This window comes from Pieris rapae, chromosome Z, assembly GCF_905147795.1.
Source record: "Pieris rapae chromosome Z, ilPieRapa1.1, whole genome shotgun sequence".
Classification (NCBI taxonomy): Eukaryota; Metazoa; Arthropoda; class Insecta; order Lepidoptera; family Pieridae; genus Pieris; species Pieris rapae.
In genome coordinates, this window is record NC_059534.1 from 3,489,729 (window position 1) to 3,506,840 (window position 17,112).

At 32.6% G+C, this 17,112-nt stretch overlaps 1 protein-coding gene across 1 annotated transcript in view; it reads left to right on the forward strand.

Moving 5' to 3' along the window:
* LOC111003351 (potassium voltage-gated channel protein Shaker) overlaps positions 1-17,112 on the forward strand; it is a 194,914-nt gene that overhangs the window by 53,462 nt on the left and 124,340 nt on the right. The gene's annotated exons all lie outside the window — the stretch shown is intronic.

Consider the following 17,112-nt stretch of genomic DNA (forward strand, 5'->3'; position numbering starts at 1 on the left):
TTTGTTATTCATTTTCATAACAGACAAGTAGGTGATCAGCCTTGTTAGTCTGACACAGGCTTTCCTCACGATGTTTTGCTTCACTGAGCGAAATGTTTTATAGTTAAATGCACAAATTAGCAGAAAAAGCCTCATGGTATTGGGCCGATACTGCTCACATATATCAGTAATGCATATTATTTTCGTCTTAAAATATACTAACATAATATGGGCTTGTCTCAAAAATAAATAACGAAAAAGTTTAAATTGAGAATTGAGGGTGAATATCCATCTTTGTGTTAAGGTGTATTTTATATGAAGTTTCGACAACACCTGAATGTTTGTACAATCAGAATCATTGTATGTTGGTCTGAATGTTTTCTTGTGATTGAAATTCAAAGTTCAAAGCAATTTCACGACCGTTTGTACTTGTCACTTCAAAAAGAAACACACACTTGTTATTTTTTTTATTTAAAATTAAAAATACAACAACATAACTTACAAAGAATTTTCATAAACAAATTAAAAACCAAAAAATGAAAGTAATAATCTAGACTTATATACATAACCTTATTATTTATATTACATATACATTTACCAAATTAACATCTAAAAGGATAAATATTATAGAAATATTATTTCTAATAATGCAATGTCTATAACATAATATAGAAGAAAAATTCGGAGTGGTAAGCTTGAACAAGAAATTCAGCATTGTGACTTAATCAAGAGGAAAGATATGCTATAAGCGAAAAACATTGAATGCCACAAGATTTATTAAACGTTCATATTCAAAATACATGTCGTAGCTGCAACGGCTGGTTTAAATTCTCTTTTCAATAAAATAATGATTACTATGATCAATATTTTCAAGCACTTTAAATTATGGATCTATGATAAATATTATGGTCACTCTCAATTTCCTAAATTCCATCATCCAAGTCGGAAATATAAGTACAAGTTCTACGAAAAGTCTTTAACCACTTCATTTGCCATGAGTTTGACAAATTAAGGAAAAATTATTAAGAATTTTGAAACTGTACATGTTTTCGTTTTTAACTGAAAAAGAACAAAAGCTGATTAAAAAGGTAGTATGTATAATGTATCTAGTTAATTTGCAATAAGCAGTTCTTTTGTCCTTTTTGTAAAGACCCTCAGATGCTGATTAAGAAACGTACCATTGAACGTAACGAAGCAACCACACTCGAGCTACAGGTTCTAGAATAGGATGAAAATCCGTACTAATAATTAGCCAAGCGTCATAATGGATATTATTAACTCTGACAAAATCAATAATCAAAGCTTGTGGAATTAAGTATAGAATCAGTAGCGGCATTGAATTATCTTTTAATAATAAATAACCATTTGAAAACGATCAGTAAGTGAATTTTATATGACAGAAATGATCAAAGGTTTACTGATTGCAGGGTAAGTTTTAACTGGAATGGTTATTTCGTTACATATTCGTATTTTATTTCGTCACTATGAAAATAAAAATAAAAATTGTAAATTATAAGTCTATTTAAAATATAAGTCTCCACCACTAGCGGAGACTTATAATTACATACTGAATCCACGTAGGATTTTTTATTTGAATGCAGTACTAAAGAAACGTTTTCTTTGGGTTTATTTCAAACAAAGTTCTATTTTAAAGAAAAAGTTATTTTGGCCACATTTGTATTTTCTATGAATGGTTTACATTAGTTTTTAATTATCACAGCATAAAACTATTTTACTTGAAATATTTAGATAGAAGCGTCATACACCGTTTTAATTGACCTCTTTATGTGGAGGTCGATTAAATAGGCGCTGGTGTAAAATAGAATATTTGTGATGAAGCAAACTAATATAGAATGTCATACTACGCTTTTATAGACAGACCACTGTTTCATATATTCTGGCTTTTGGTCAAGCATATTAAAGCAGTTTAATGCCCAAAATAGTTCTGTTGTAGTTTGAGAATAGAACACGGCTGATACTAAAAAACCCAAGGTTTTAGCTACATAGATTTGAACGATATCGATGAAATGCACATGATTTGCCATGGAGGATTTTTATTATGAATGAAAATAAAAAGATCACAGATAGGGTGTGGTATTAGTGTGGTAAGTGGGTAAAACAAAGTGAAGTGGTGCAGAAAACCAAGGCCATAACTTATTAACTGTTGTAACGTCCTTATAATTATTGAGAAATAATTTATTAGCAGTTTTTAACTGTCATATAAAATTTTAATGAATAAAATATTTTTTTAAAAGGCTTATTATTTTTAATGCAATTCCAAACCCATAAAAGAGTTTATAAAAATAATTTATTTATTAATTACTTTTGTGTATTGTCTCTCAAGTCTGGCTGTGCATAAATGATTGTTTTCTATATACGCAATATATTTTTATGTCATAGGGGGGCATTCGAGCCTACGGGACGCCCATATAGGGACGTCGCAGTCCATTGACACCTTATTTGGAAGGTGCGTTGCAGGCCTTTCTGTGAAGAGTACTAACTTTGAATAGTTCAGGGCTGAGAGTCGATTCCACGGTTCGCTAGTGCGCAAAAGAAAGTGTCTTGAGACTGTGAATGACTTCCATATGTGCTTACGAATGTGCAAGTGCAAATATATTTCCCGTATGTCAATACCGTTATTGTCTAGACATTTACTAGAAACAAAAGATTTGCCACTTGGGGGAGGGGGGGGGTCCGTCCAATGAGGTTCTTTTTTTTATATACATTTTTACTCTACTCCCCTGCCATAGTGTCCAGGGACTTTATATATCTCATTTTGTCCAATGAGGTTCAAAGGACTTTATATATATATATTGGTGGGTGAATTAATATCCGAATCGATACATTTCATGAGTGCTACAAAGAATTGTATCGTGATTTTTGACAATAGCCACACCGGCTTCATTGGAAAGCGGATTTGAACTCGAACCCATATCATATAACTTTGTCACGCAGCTCATAAAGTAACCATGCTCCCTATACAATTCATCGCTCGCTATTTTATTTGTAGAGGACTCACAAATGAAATGTTTAAATTAGATATAAGTATATTATAGATGTTGAATACAGTTTAGATTTTTTATACAATTGTTATTGTCTTGTCGCTCAACACGTTTCATGTACCATTATTTCGGCCAAATTTTTATTAAGTCTCCGATAAGCTTATGAACTCTCTTAATAGAGCAATTTTTATTATAACACATGGAAATAGCAGTTCACTAATAGCTATACATATATATCCCAGCTTCAAGCTGTATGTTGAGTAATATTCCTATGATCAACCAGTGAACGTTTTCTTCTTTCTTACATATAGAAAATACCCCCTTTCTTGTTTACCATGATGTGAATATTTGGATTAATGAGCAGCTTCCAATACTGTATATCCAATAATACTATCAGTTAAATTTCATGTTTATACATTCATAACATAACTTCCAAACATAATTTATCATAAGACGCTTTCTAATTATTCATATAAAAAGCTCTGATAGCATTTATTTAACCGGTAACCACTGAAAACTCGTCATAGTGATATAGTTACTTGTTTATATACAGCTTTTATTCAGACATGGTAAATTAATTAGTGTCGTCATCGAAAACAGTGTCCATTTTTCGCCCTCCCCAATCACCTGTGTATTTCTGTACCAAGTGTTTCTTCATATTAACCTGATTCAGTTTCTCTTCGTTTCTCATGTGGGTCATACCAAAATTCCGATGTCGATGATCTTCTCTTAAATCATCGCCTCAACTTGATTCTTTATCTGGTTAATTATTTTCTGCTATTGAGTAGGAGCTGGAGCCGTCATGTACTCTTTTTGTATATATTGTTGTATTTTCATTATTTAGATTGAGGACACACAATAAATTAAAAAAGCTCATACTAAATATTTCAAAGTGTAAGCTATCGAATAGCCTCAGTTCACGCAACGCTGTTGTATGTTATCAGATCTTTGCATAATAACGCTTTATCTACTCCACCCAAAGTGGATTTCAAAATGTTAAGAGAATATACTAAATCATAGAGAGAAATCTATCACTTCTTATAACTATTCATATGTATGTGATAGGTTGCATGCTGTATTATGTAGGTTTACAATCACGAAGATATCAAATTGACACGCTACGTATCACTTATGTTTAAGCTTGTTGGTATTCCGTCACGTTCTAAGATTAAAAATCGAAGCCGCCAAATTAAAATGATCATACAAAGATAATAAATTATCAACGATTATAGACGACTTGATGACGTCCTAAAGGCATTATAAATAAATGATGCCATTTTATTCACTAATTGGCAGGTTATGAAGGGCGGGTGTAAATCTATGAAATGGAAACTATTAGTAAGATTTACTGTCGAGAGCTTTAACCCACTATTAGCTACTAGCCTTAAGGGCTCTATCGCCATCGTGAATTTAATATTGTTCGAGATAATGCGCATTTTGTTTACTATTTCATCGTCATAAGAAAATACTGATGAAATGGTTACATTTTTTTAAAAGAAAATATCAATTTTATTTGTTTAATAGATATTTTGTATGGATATATATATACATTGTAATAAACATAGAAGATGCAGATTAGATATCAGATAATCTAACCGGCTTTAAGAGTAGCACATTAAACAATATTACATTAAATAAGCCTTATGTAGTCCTTTACAATCCTTTAATCTTGTAATCGGTACCAAAACCTATTGCATCCATATTATTTATACTGATTCAGTTCAACGGCGCCAAAAAGTCTCGACTAATAGGCGGCTCATTACTTGTGTATCCTTTTATTTAAATTATATGTTAATGCAATATGACTTTTATATCTAATCCGATACAAATTATTTTCCCTTGAAAATGCACGGGCGGAACAGTACTTGCAATGCATTTTCCGTCTTACTATATTACTAGTTGTGCATTCGTTTTTCTTAGGTCAGACTTGGTTTTTATTAATTTTTAAAGCATTAATTTCATAATTCGTATTTATATTGAAGGCGCATACAATATTATCATATTTTATTGCACGGCCGGGGATCGAACCTACGACCTCAGAGCCAGAGGATTCGATGCCAACACTGCTTCGAAATTTCGCTAAAATTACCAAGTAATGTGACTTATAAGACGTAATGCTAGTAGTAATAGTACTAACCATTTGTGCTTTGAAAACGGTTCATGTATATTTTTCTATCACTCAATGCACTATTGAACAATAACAAGCTTTGGTATTATCAATGATCGCAAATAAATGGGCTCACACGTGTAATTATAGCCTCATATGGATCGTTTATGAAGCTATAATGAAATATTTAATCACTATTGTCAAATTTATCAATCGCTTTCAAGAATGATTAAATCTATGATTTGAATGGAATGGAATGGACACCTGTTTCGTTTCACAGAGTTATTAAATTAATTTGCTTTAAACTCTATAAATATGAATTATAACTTACATATTTGATTTCACGGATATTGTTATAGTCCGCTGCGACCAAAGCATTTTAACTTTAAAATTAATGTTCAATGCTCTAAGCTTAAAAAAACAAATACAAAGAATATTATTAATTGTTATACTAAGTTATGAACATTACGGTTGACAAATCCCATGACCACTAATTTATTTGCAATATTTTATTAATAATTAAAAAAAGCCAAACAATAGTAATAATATGCATACGAAATCAGACATGTAATCGATGTTTAAATGTTGAAACGCAACGTTAATAAAATAAAGTCGATCTGTCTCACGTTACCAAAGTCTAATACGTTTTACATACGGGAGATTACCGTTACTCACGATTCCCGGTCCTAAATACAAGGGTTGCTTATATTTAATGACAGCTGTATTGGCCTAGTGGCTTGTGAGTGTGACTCTCATCCTTGAGGTCATAGATTCAAACCCTGGCTAGAGCGCATTAATTACTTGCTCGTACAGTGAAGGAAAACATCGTATGGATACCGGTAAGGCTTAGAAGTAAGTCGAGTGCCGTTGAAATTCGTCGACAATCGGTGACTAAAGGCCTGTTTGACAATGTCCGGATAAGTTCCAAATAAGCTATTTATTACTTATTGGTAGGATAAACTAGTGTTTGTTGCGTTTCACGACTGTCAGATAGCGCTATTCGTCATGAAACGCGAAGTTTCTTATTCGGAACTTTTATCTTTCAAATAATTTGTGTTGCTTTGTTACTTATTTCATACATTGTGAAACAGATCCTAATTCTCTTATAAAAATACATTGTATAGATTTTTTTAACTTTTACAATATGAATCCGTTCAAAAGAATTTACATTTACTTCGACTTTGTACGGTACACTTTTGATTAATTAAAATTTACCTAGACCGCAGAGCTATTTTGGCCTCAAACTGAAATTAATTTAAAGCCTTGTATATACAAAATTAATATGTGTATGGTATGTTTACACAATCACAGTCATAGGGTAAATAGTGATGATAAGGGTAGGCGCTCACTAGCTAGTTTAGTCATTATTTTGTGTGTTGATACATATGGGCCTGAAACGTACAACTGAAACGAACAACAAATCTTTGTTTCACACTGCTTCGTTTACGCCGCTCTAGGAGTCAATTAAATGTAAGAATTCAGGCGTTTAATTTTCGAAAAATACAATATCTAACTTTTTAATATATAAAAGTATACGTTGCATAATTTTCTATATAGTCGTTACATTGATTTTATTTAAAAACCTTTGTTTAGTGGATCCTGATATTTATGTTGATAGTGCAATACTGTGTTTAAAATTGAACTGATTTGATGAGTAACAAATGACTAAATGTTTTTGGGAATGTAATTGTGTTTCTGGTGATACTTCAAGATGCAGATGATATTAGCAGCTGGCGGAGGGTGAGTTCTCTATATAGCTACTCTCTATCTCGCTAAACTCATAAGTAGAGTTTTGACCTGTTTTGACTGATGCCAGCTTTCGACATATGTATTCGCGATAATTATAACTGTTATATCTATCTCTTTTAACAAATGTGGCTCTTTTATAGCTTATTTGCCATATAAAGCTGTTTTTTTAATGATTATATTTGCTTAAGTGTTGTGAACGTGAACAATTAAAATGTACTAAATATTATGATATACAATCAATCATTAAGTAAATAAATATTATCTGTGGTTAAGTACGTTTTTAAAACTTCAACTCGTGCCTCTCCATACTGGAGGTAGGACAATTTTATTAAACTACCAAGGTATAACTGCCACCTAGCGCATCTTAATGTAAATTCTTATCTGAGCTTTCCGGTTTGACTATACTGAAAGTTACTGCCATCTACTGTTATGTTACGCATTCGTAGCTGTGAGCTTTTAGTCAACGAAACTTAGTTCGTGTATAGTGTCACGCCATCTAGGTGACACTTAAAGAATTATCGAAAAACAGTGTAATTACTCTACGTCTAAAAACACACACAGTATTCACTCAGTACAAGACTTCATGCTCACTGGGTTATTGAAAGATGACGCTTTTTTATGTTATCTGATTTGGAGTCTCTTCCACGCTTGTATATAAACTATTTGTATTCATTTATTAATTGTCTAATATATAAAACCTATTTTAACCGCATATTTTGTGACTTCCGCATTTTTGCTATCATAGTGCTACCTTCTTGGATTAATTGTTATTTATGTGTAAAATTGTATACTGTACAACATACGTATAATATATTTAATTTATTTTTATACAAAGAATGTATTTAGTTAAAATGAAGAAATACAAAAAACAAAAAACAAAAACCATTCCGAGGCATTGATGATATAAGATATTTTACTACTGTGAAAGCTTAACACAGCAATAAAATTTGGTGCTGTCACAAGTTCCGAGAATTCTAGGTAGACTATCTGATAGTAGTTGCACGCATTTAAACTAAGTCTAGAGTACTAAGCAAATATTAATTAATTTGTATATATATAATATAACTTCCATTTAACTTAAATCTTTTTTCATGTTTAACAAAACGTTTACCATACGCGCCAGATGGCATTAATTCAATTTATAAAAAGCACGATAGATGGTGCCATCTGCTAGGAAACTTAGATAAATGTAGTATAAGTTATGTAGAATCGTGACGTCAATGAATTCAAGGATTTCTGCGGAATTGTCATTTCATTAAACATTGCATTTCTGCGCATATCGTATTTCGCAAAAGTTCATTATTCAGGGTATATATTCAACAGAGTTATTAATGTACATGTTTTACATTAGAAGATTCATGCTGCTCTTTATATTAAAAGTACTATTAAATCACCTCACGAATAATTTATCTTAGTTCAAATCTATACCAAAATTTTCGATATTTAGTGTAAAGTATGATTCTCGTATGCGTTCCTGTTCCGTTCCAAGCCAAACACTTCATTATACACAAAGAAACAGTCGTACTTTTTATTTGGGGAAAGGAGTATCTTCCGTATCAGTCAGGTTATGAAAGATTTTAATATTACTTTCTTGTTTCAGGTAAGACAAACAGTTTATTGCTTCCAACTATAAATCGGTCACGAAGGTAAGCAAATACTTTGACATCGTAATGGGTTTTAGCTACTTTTTTTATTATTACTGAGATTCCAAGTTTTTGTAAAAGGGTCAGTTTTTTTTTAACTAAATGTTTTCTCCAAGCTTTGCAAAGCTTTGCCTCGTATAATACGTCCTTTACATTTAAATTATGTTTTTTATTTAAAACATAAAATATGCAAAGATTAGCAGCCAGATAAATTTATACGATCAATTCCTTAGTTCTAATTTCTGGAATTTTTCCGATTAAAAAGTTACGGTTTTTCAATTTTAATAAACATTGTTATGCGCTAAGAATTGAATTTTTCTAAACTATTATCTAAATATTTAAAAGGAACAGTTTCGGTATATCTTCACAAAAGCCAATTTTCAATAAACTATTCAGTCATTTAGCGAGTCCCAGTGATTTCTTTCACATTCAAAACTCGTTCAGCCCTGATTGTTATATCAAGCTTGTCCCATACTAAGATTTTAAACCAATGTGCTTGATTCATTACTTCGGTACATTATTAAGTATTTTTTTTTAAGTTTTTTTTAAGTTGGTACATTTTTATATATATATATAGCCTATTATATTCAAAGGAGTACCTAGTAAAATATACGGATTGCGGCGGATTTTGGTATTGGACGTCGAATAGCGTCGGATTCAGATGTATCAACGATCAAATGAGATGTATCAAATGATGCTTTAAGTATTTACGATTTTCAAAAAAATAATAAGTGATTTATGATTTACACAAACATTCTCATCAGAAAGGTGTATGTAAATTACCATTTTATAATAATAGTAGTAGTAATTTGAAAAAAATGACTAAAACGAATTTAATTATCTTTCTTGTACTTATAAAAGCTTTAGGCTTTAGATTTTCTGAACAACAGTTATTTATTACTTATTTATTTTGAGTTATTTTCAAAGAGTATATCGAAAAAGCACTTCACTTCTCAAGTCACAATTTTATTTTAAAAAAAGAAGCAGGAATTGAGTGTATCCTCTCAGGATGAACTTTGCGCAGCAAACTTCGAAAAAGTCGTATTAGATTTATCTTGATAGCAGGATCACGTGATAGAAAATTCTTATAACGCTTTGAGCCAAAAATACCGCAAAACTGAACTAGAGGCTTCCACATTACGGTTAAAATATATAATGAAGTAAAATGTGTTTACGTCACCATTGCTATGAATAAGTTTTCTATTTGTCACATCCGCGTTCTGTATTGAAAATTTACGTCGTATTTCCAATTTGAAATAGTGATTTTCCTGAATATAATCGCCGCAAGCTTATGTTAAGCCGGAGTTGATGGAACAACAGGCTCACTCCACTCCTATTGTAATTCCTTAAATTCTATTTAATTTACGGGATGTTTAATCAAGTAATTCTTCGGACATATTAATTCATCGTTTTCTATCAATAAGTATAGAATAAGAACCTGTACCGATAAATCGTAAGCCATTATACAAACTTTATTTAGGAACTTCGTTTTGGAATCAGATATAATAAGAGAAAAATCATGTAAGCAAAAATGTGTCATGTGAGCAAATTTTAAATATTTACGATCCTCAAAAAATGTACACGTGTTTAAAGATTTTCACAAAAACAAATGTCTGCAGAAAGGTCTAAGGTCCAAGGCCAATTCATGTACCTTTTTTACCAATTCAATTATCTTTGTTAATATGAAACCTTTGTATATAAAATTAAGTGGATATATTTTAAGATATAAAAATTGTACAACGTTTAGTTTTTGAGTTTTTCTATATAAATATTTAATTTAAAGGAGATAGTTACTGTATGTGTAAAACTACGTTGTAACTTTTAATCCTTTACACTCACTACAGAATGGTGACATAAGTTAGTCAAAATAATTTCTAACATTTGAATTTACATCAAAAAAATGTGATTAAAGAAGACGTATATAATAAAAGGTATATTTTCAAACGTGCAAAGTATTCGTAATGTTTAATGCATACCCAGGTAACACTGAATTTTTTTATAAAATAAAAAACTGCTTAATGTAGTTAGTTGCTAATACTTTTATTGCTTTTCGAAGTAATCTCCGTTCCTCTCTACACGTCGTATTTGGTGAAACCACTGAGAAAAGCTTTGTGTCCACTCTTCCTTAGGGTTCCCTTCTATGGCATTTCCGTACGCTTTCCCGCGTCTATAGTGCTCGTAAAGCGAATACATCTAATTTTACCTTTAGTTCCTGGGAATAAATGAAAATCTTAGGGCGGCAGGCCAAGACTGTATGGCGGATGACTTATTATCTTTACACCTACCATAGTCAAATATTCAACAGTTTGCGGAGTGCACTAAAGCATTATCGTGGTGAAGGAGCATTCTGTCGAACTTTATCCAAGACAACAGGCAAAGAGTGATTACCATACCAGTCTGGTATAACTGTCCTTCTATCTTCTAGCACAACTGTCGCGAAATGACCTTTCCGACCAAAGAATGAGGCAATTATCTTTTTTCCTTTAATTCTTTCTTTATTTACCTTGGCCGATCCTCGAAAGTAAACAACCACTGAGTTGATTGTTTTTTAGTTAAGCTAGCTTTAGCTTTCATCTCCTGTGACGATGTCAAATAGAGAATTTGAGTCAACGCCGTTGTACTTATCTAACATTTGGCGACACCAGGCCATGCAAAGGTGTTTCTGGTCCTCGGTAAAGTATGGGGAATTCATCTGCTACAAAGCTTCAGACGCCTAAATGTTTGTGTAATATTTTTTTAACTGGACTACTTAATGCCTAGGCTTACCCGTATCTGCTGAAAGGTCACTGCTATCTTCCTCTAACATGCGTCGCACAGCACTGATATGACACACACAATGTACATTTGTTATATTTTTTCTATATTACTGGTAGTCATAACTTCCACACTTACACACAATATCCGGTATGACTCAATCATATATAGCATGGATTTTTTTATTTCAGACCTTTATCAAGCATATATTGCTGCTGTACAATAATTTTATATTTTACGTAAACCATTTGCATGCCCTTGTTTGTCCCTTTAAGAAAAAAATGGCGTGAACACGATGACGAAGAAGAAAAACAGACTTTAACCAGCAACTGTCCACTGGTTGACACAAGTTAAATATACAGATTTGACGTTTTACCTTAGCCCAGCGTTCATGCTGTTAATACGCAAGCACACTGAGCCCAGGCAAAACGTTAGTCTGAAGAACCATCTCAACTGGAAGCTTATTTATTAATAAATTATATGATATATAATATTACCGCCATTATATGTATGGTCTTAAGTATTTTCGTTAATGACGAATGTCGAATTCTTGCGTGCAAACTTTGCATGTATCTGATACTTGAGATTATGAAAAGTGTTTAGTATGATAGTCTTTGCCATGAAAAGTTTTATATTTTGTCTTTAATGCCAAAGTTGACGAACGTGGACTGTCCATAGGTTACGTTAAAAATATATGTTTACCGTAATGTCTTCCACATTAATTCTTTACTTCAGTTTTACGGTAATTTTTCGCCTCAATGCGAGTTATGTAACCTTACTTTAGTTAAGTTACAGTTTATAAATATTTTGTTAAATAATTAGATGTGTCAACGAAATGTGACCAATCATCGCCTACTTGAAGCCAATATTGAGCCTTTTAGCTTTACAACACTTATAAATTGTATTTTAACATCATCGTTCCGATAACATAAGTGTCATTTATATTTTGTAAACCCTTAAATAAGCCAAGTTAGTTTTTGTTAGTGTAAAAACCGTAGTGGCGTTATGGTAACATAGTGTTTTTATTTGTACATATCCACGTGTTTCTACTATCAAAATAATCGAATTCGACTTTTCAAAGTTTGTGCTGCGCAGAGTGCACCCTGAGAGAATACACTCAATTCCTACTTGTTTCTTCTTAAATGAAACTATGTTCTAAAAAGTGGAATGCGTTTTAAATATTTTACATTTTTATGCTTCAAAAGTAGCAATTGGGTATTAGTTTCGAAAGGTATATGTTCCGATCTGGTACTCCTTAAGTTAAAAAATCTATTCACACATTTAGCGAGTCCCAGTGATTTCGTAATTTCTGGTTCATAATTCGGTTAACCCTGATTTTTTTAAATACTTTAAGCTTTATGTTACATCCAACGTTTGGGATTTTGGCTTTGAACAACCATTGGGCTTGATATTTCATTACTTCAGGATATTGTAAAGTATAGAATAGAATACCTACAAGTAAAAGTACCTTATAAAAGATAGAGTGGGTTTTGGTATTGGACTATTTGTGTATCGTCGAATCCAAAAGTCCTCTTTATCTTCATGGGGTAATAGTGTCGGATTCAGATGTATTAATAAAAAATCCCGTAAGCAAAATTATGTTCTCCAAGTTGATTTTTTTGAATATTTACGATCCTTTTCACTTATTGTGTATTATGTAATCGCCTTTGCTAATATGACACCTTTTTATATAATTAAGTTGATATATTTTTGAGATGGTAAATTGGTATACCGATTAGGTTTTAAGTTTTCTATGTAGAAAAATTATATTTTAGTTAAAAAACAATGTATGTGTAACTTTTAAATAAGCTATACCTTCTATAATATAATATTTTACCACAATCTCCTTTGATTAGTAGTGTACACAATCCACTAACAAATAGCAAATATGAAGGTAAAAAATTCATATTTTGTGGTAAGTAATTTAATTATATAGCAGATGGACTATTCATACTTTTACACCAACTACAGAATGGTAATAAAGGTTACTCAAAAAATGTATTTACACAAGAGTGGGTTACAGAGAACTCGACTTAAAACTTTTATTACGGTGAAAAGTTCCTTTTCATACAAAGTATTTGTAAACTCTAATGCTATTGCGATGAATTCTCTCTATTCGATTCTCGGTGTATAATAATAAACGCCTGCTTTGTTACAACAATAACTAAGTATATTTCCAACACTTCTTATCCTTAAACAACCACACAGCTTACAATTTAACGTCCGTCTTGGTCAAGCGGATCGGTCCGAATGCCCCCCGCTTCTTTTTGATCGTCTCAAGACGACTCGTCATTTTGTTCGTGAATGTTGGTATCGAGTCAATCGACTTACTTACATCGAGTAAAACATATTTAACAAATACAATCATCAAATAATCTATACTCTAAATTATAAATAATAATTTTAAGCATAATAAAATTGTAAAATAATAATAAGTTATCATAAATTCATTACATTCGGCCGTCCGACTACGTGCGATCTCCTGACGCACGGTATATAATCATGGGAAGGTTTTATAAATTCAAATAAGTACACTAACAAAATATTTTAGTTTCATGTGAACTAATTGTAACCTATCTATACATTTGGTTTTTATCATAAATTCATTACATTTACATCATTATTACAATCATTACATTCGGCTATTATTTGGATTCAGATTGATTGTGTGATAGTTTATTTGTCACTTTTGTTACTTTCGCTATCAGACGTACTACTGCTGCTAGCTACTGCATCTAAATTATCATTATGTTCGGACACATTTATATTGATCCACGGGCAAATCCTGTCTACCGCAACCACACTATCGAATTTATTTTTGCGTTTACTAAAGCCAGGTATTTCGACAATTTTATACCTATCATTGCCCAAAACTTTTGCTATTTTGAAGGGGCCTATAAATTTTGACATTAACTTAGTACTATTTTTATTTACTTTATTACTAAAATTAGTTCTAGTTATTTTAATTAAATCCCCTACTTTATAAGTCGGGGCAGGAACTCTGTTTTGATCGTAGTTATGTTTTTGTTTAATTTGACTAGACTCAATTTGTACGAACTTCTTGCCTCACTTCTGTAAGGTTTGAATTAGGCTCGTTATTTATATCTAACATATTACTTAGGCTATCTTTCAATCTGGTTCCAAATAATGCTTCCGTAGCTGTCTTTTGAGTGGTGGAGTTTGTTGCATTATTAATTCCCCACTGAATTTTTCCTACACACATGTCCCAGTTCCGTTCGTCCTCACCGTCAGAATACTTTGCAAGTGAATTTAATATCGTTTGGTTATATCTTTCGGCTTGGCCGTTGGCTCTGGGACACGCAACAGCATTCAAAACATGTTTAATACCATGGGTATCACAAAAATATTTAAAAGCTGCTGAAGTAAAAGAGGTACCTCGATCTGATATAATTCGGGATGGTAAACCGAAGTCATAAAAAATATTTTGTAATACTTTAACAGTTGTTTTAGTCTTTGTATCCTTAACAGCTCTTACAAACAAATACTTGGTAAATCCATCCACTATGGTGATAATGTAAACATTGCCTTTCTTGCTTTTGACAAATGGACCCAAGTGGTCAATGTGAATGGTGTGGAACGGGATGTTAACCTTCTCTATCGGATACAACTGACCATTCTTATGTCGAGACGTATTATCCTTATTATAAGCACACTTAATACAAGACTTAACATACTTTTTTACAAATCTACGTAACTTAGGAAACCAGAAAACAGATTGAACCTTCTCGGTAGTCTTTGATATTCCTAGATGACCTGCGTCATCGTGGTTAGATTTACATATTTGCCATCGAGCACTGCGAGGAATTACTAAACAGAGCCTATCATCAACTCTCCTATATACTCTACTGTTCTTAATTAAATAGTTTCTCATAATATCTTTAGCTTCTTCATCACACTCAGGCTTAAGAATTTTATATATTCGGGATATCTCAGGATCTGACATTTGTAAAGTCAAGAGCCAGTTATCAGTGTCGATACTGTAGACTGTAACTGCAGAGTTATCGATAACCTCGGGTTTTAATTTTGTGTTACGGCTCAGTGCGTCCACATGAGTCATGCGGATGCCTGGTCGGTATTCTATACTAAAATTGAACTCACTTATTAAAAACCACCACATAGCTATTCGGGGTATTAAATCGCGTTTCGTTAATGTAGTTCGAATAGCGTTACAGTCTGTTACAATTTTGAACTCAATCCCCAACAAATATACCCTAAATTTCTTTAACGAACAAACAATTGCAAGGGTCTCGAGTTCATAAGAGTGCAAGTGACGCTCTTCCGGGGTGGTTTGCCGGCTATAGTAAGCAATTGGCTTGAGAGCACGCGACTCCAGCTGCCATTGCATCAATATCCCACCCACGCCTAGAGAACTTGCATCCGTATGCAACTCAGTTTCAAAATTAGGATTGTATAGAGCTAAAACTGGTCGGTCAATTAACTTATCTTTTAAGGTATTAAACGAATGAAATTCTTTATCTGTCCATTTAAAAACATTACCCTTCTTGAGTAAGTTGGTAAGAGGCCTGGCTATCTCACCGAAACTTTTGATAAATTTTCTAAAATATCCTGCTAGTCCCAAAAACTGACGGACTTCATGTACGTTCTGAGGAACAGGAAACTCTTTAACAGCTAGAATCTTACTTTCGTTAGGACGTATGCCTTCTGCAGAAATCTCATAGCCTAAATAGTCCAGGGTATTATTGAAGAATCGGCATTTAGATAATTTTAAAGTGAGCCCATTTTGCCGTAACAATTTCAAAACATTCTCTAACCTCTCAAATCCCTCCTCCAGGGTAACCGATGGCACAAGAATGTCATCCAAATAAGCCAACGCTAACTCATCACGTTTATTACCCAGAAATCAGATCTAACGATGTAAAGAATCTATTGCCACTAAGGTTAGTTAATTGATCAAGGATTATCGGCAAAGGGAAACAATCCTTCCTCGTTTTACTATTGAGAGCCCTATAATCAACGCATAAGCGCTGTTCTCCTGTTTTCTTCCTTACCAATAAAATAGGACTGGCATAATTTGAATTAGACTCTTGTATAATATCATTTTGCAACAAGTCATTTATTATCTCCTTAACCTGACCTCTTTCCGAAAAACATAATTTATACGGTCGGTAAACTACAGGTTTGTCATCCAATAAGTCTATTTTCATTTTAGTTGAGCTGATACAACCTATTTCTCCTAAATTAAATGCAAAGCAATCTCGATAATTGAGTAAAAGCGAATGAAGTCTAACTAATGCCTCTTTGTTAACTTGGGGACCAACATTTATGTCAGATATTAGTAAAGGCTCATATTCCGAATTATTTTTGGTTACTTTATTTACATAGGTACTATCTTTTTCAACAAAACAAGTTCCTTTAGCAATAGGGCATTTCTGGGATAATGTGAGATTTTGACCAGATAAATTTGTCACGGGCAAATAGCACTTTCCATCAACAACCCTATAAATTCCCTGGTGCAAATAATGCTCTTTCCTAGGCTCACCATTACAATAACCTTCAATATAAATATCTCCACAGAAGTCAGCGTCAGATGCGGTAGCTTCAACTAACCGTGATAATGAAATGTCGGTATCGTTATCAAGATTTAACTTCAAACATTTTACCGGCTCTGGTATGGTATCGATATCAGGGCTCTGGTAAAAAGTTAACTGACGACTATTCTTAAATACTGTAACACAAGGAAGTTCAGTAACATTTTGACCAATAAGTAAAGCCGACTGAAGGAAATGATTGCTAACCACCAGTACCTCAACTTCATCTAATTTCAAATCGACGTTGGTCCTATATACTGGAAATACTTTAGAGTTCCCGAACCCTTTGATTACTGACAACTCCGTTG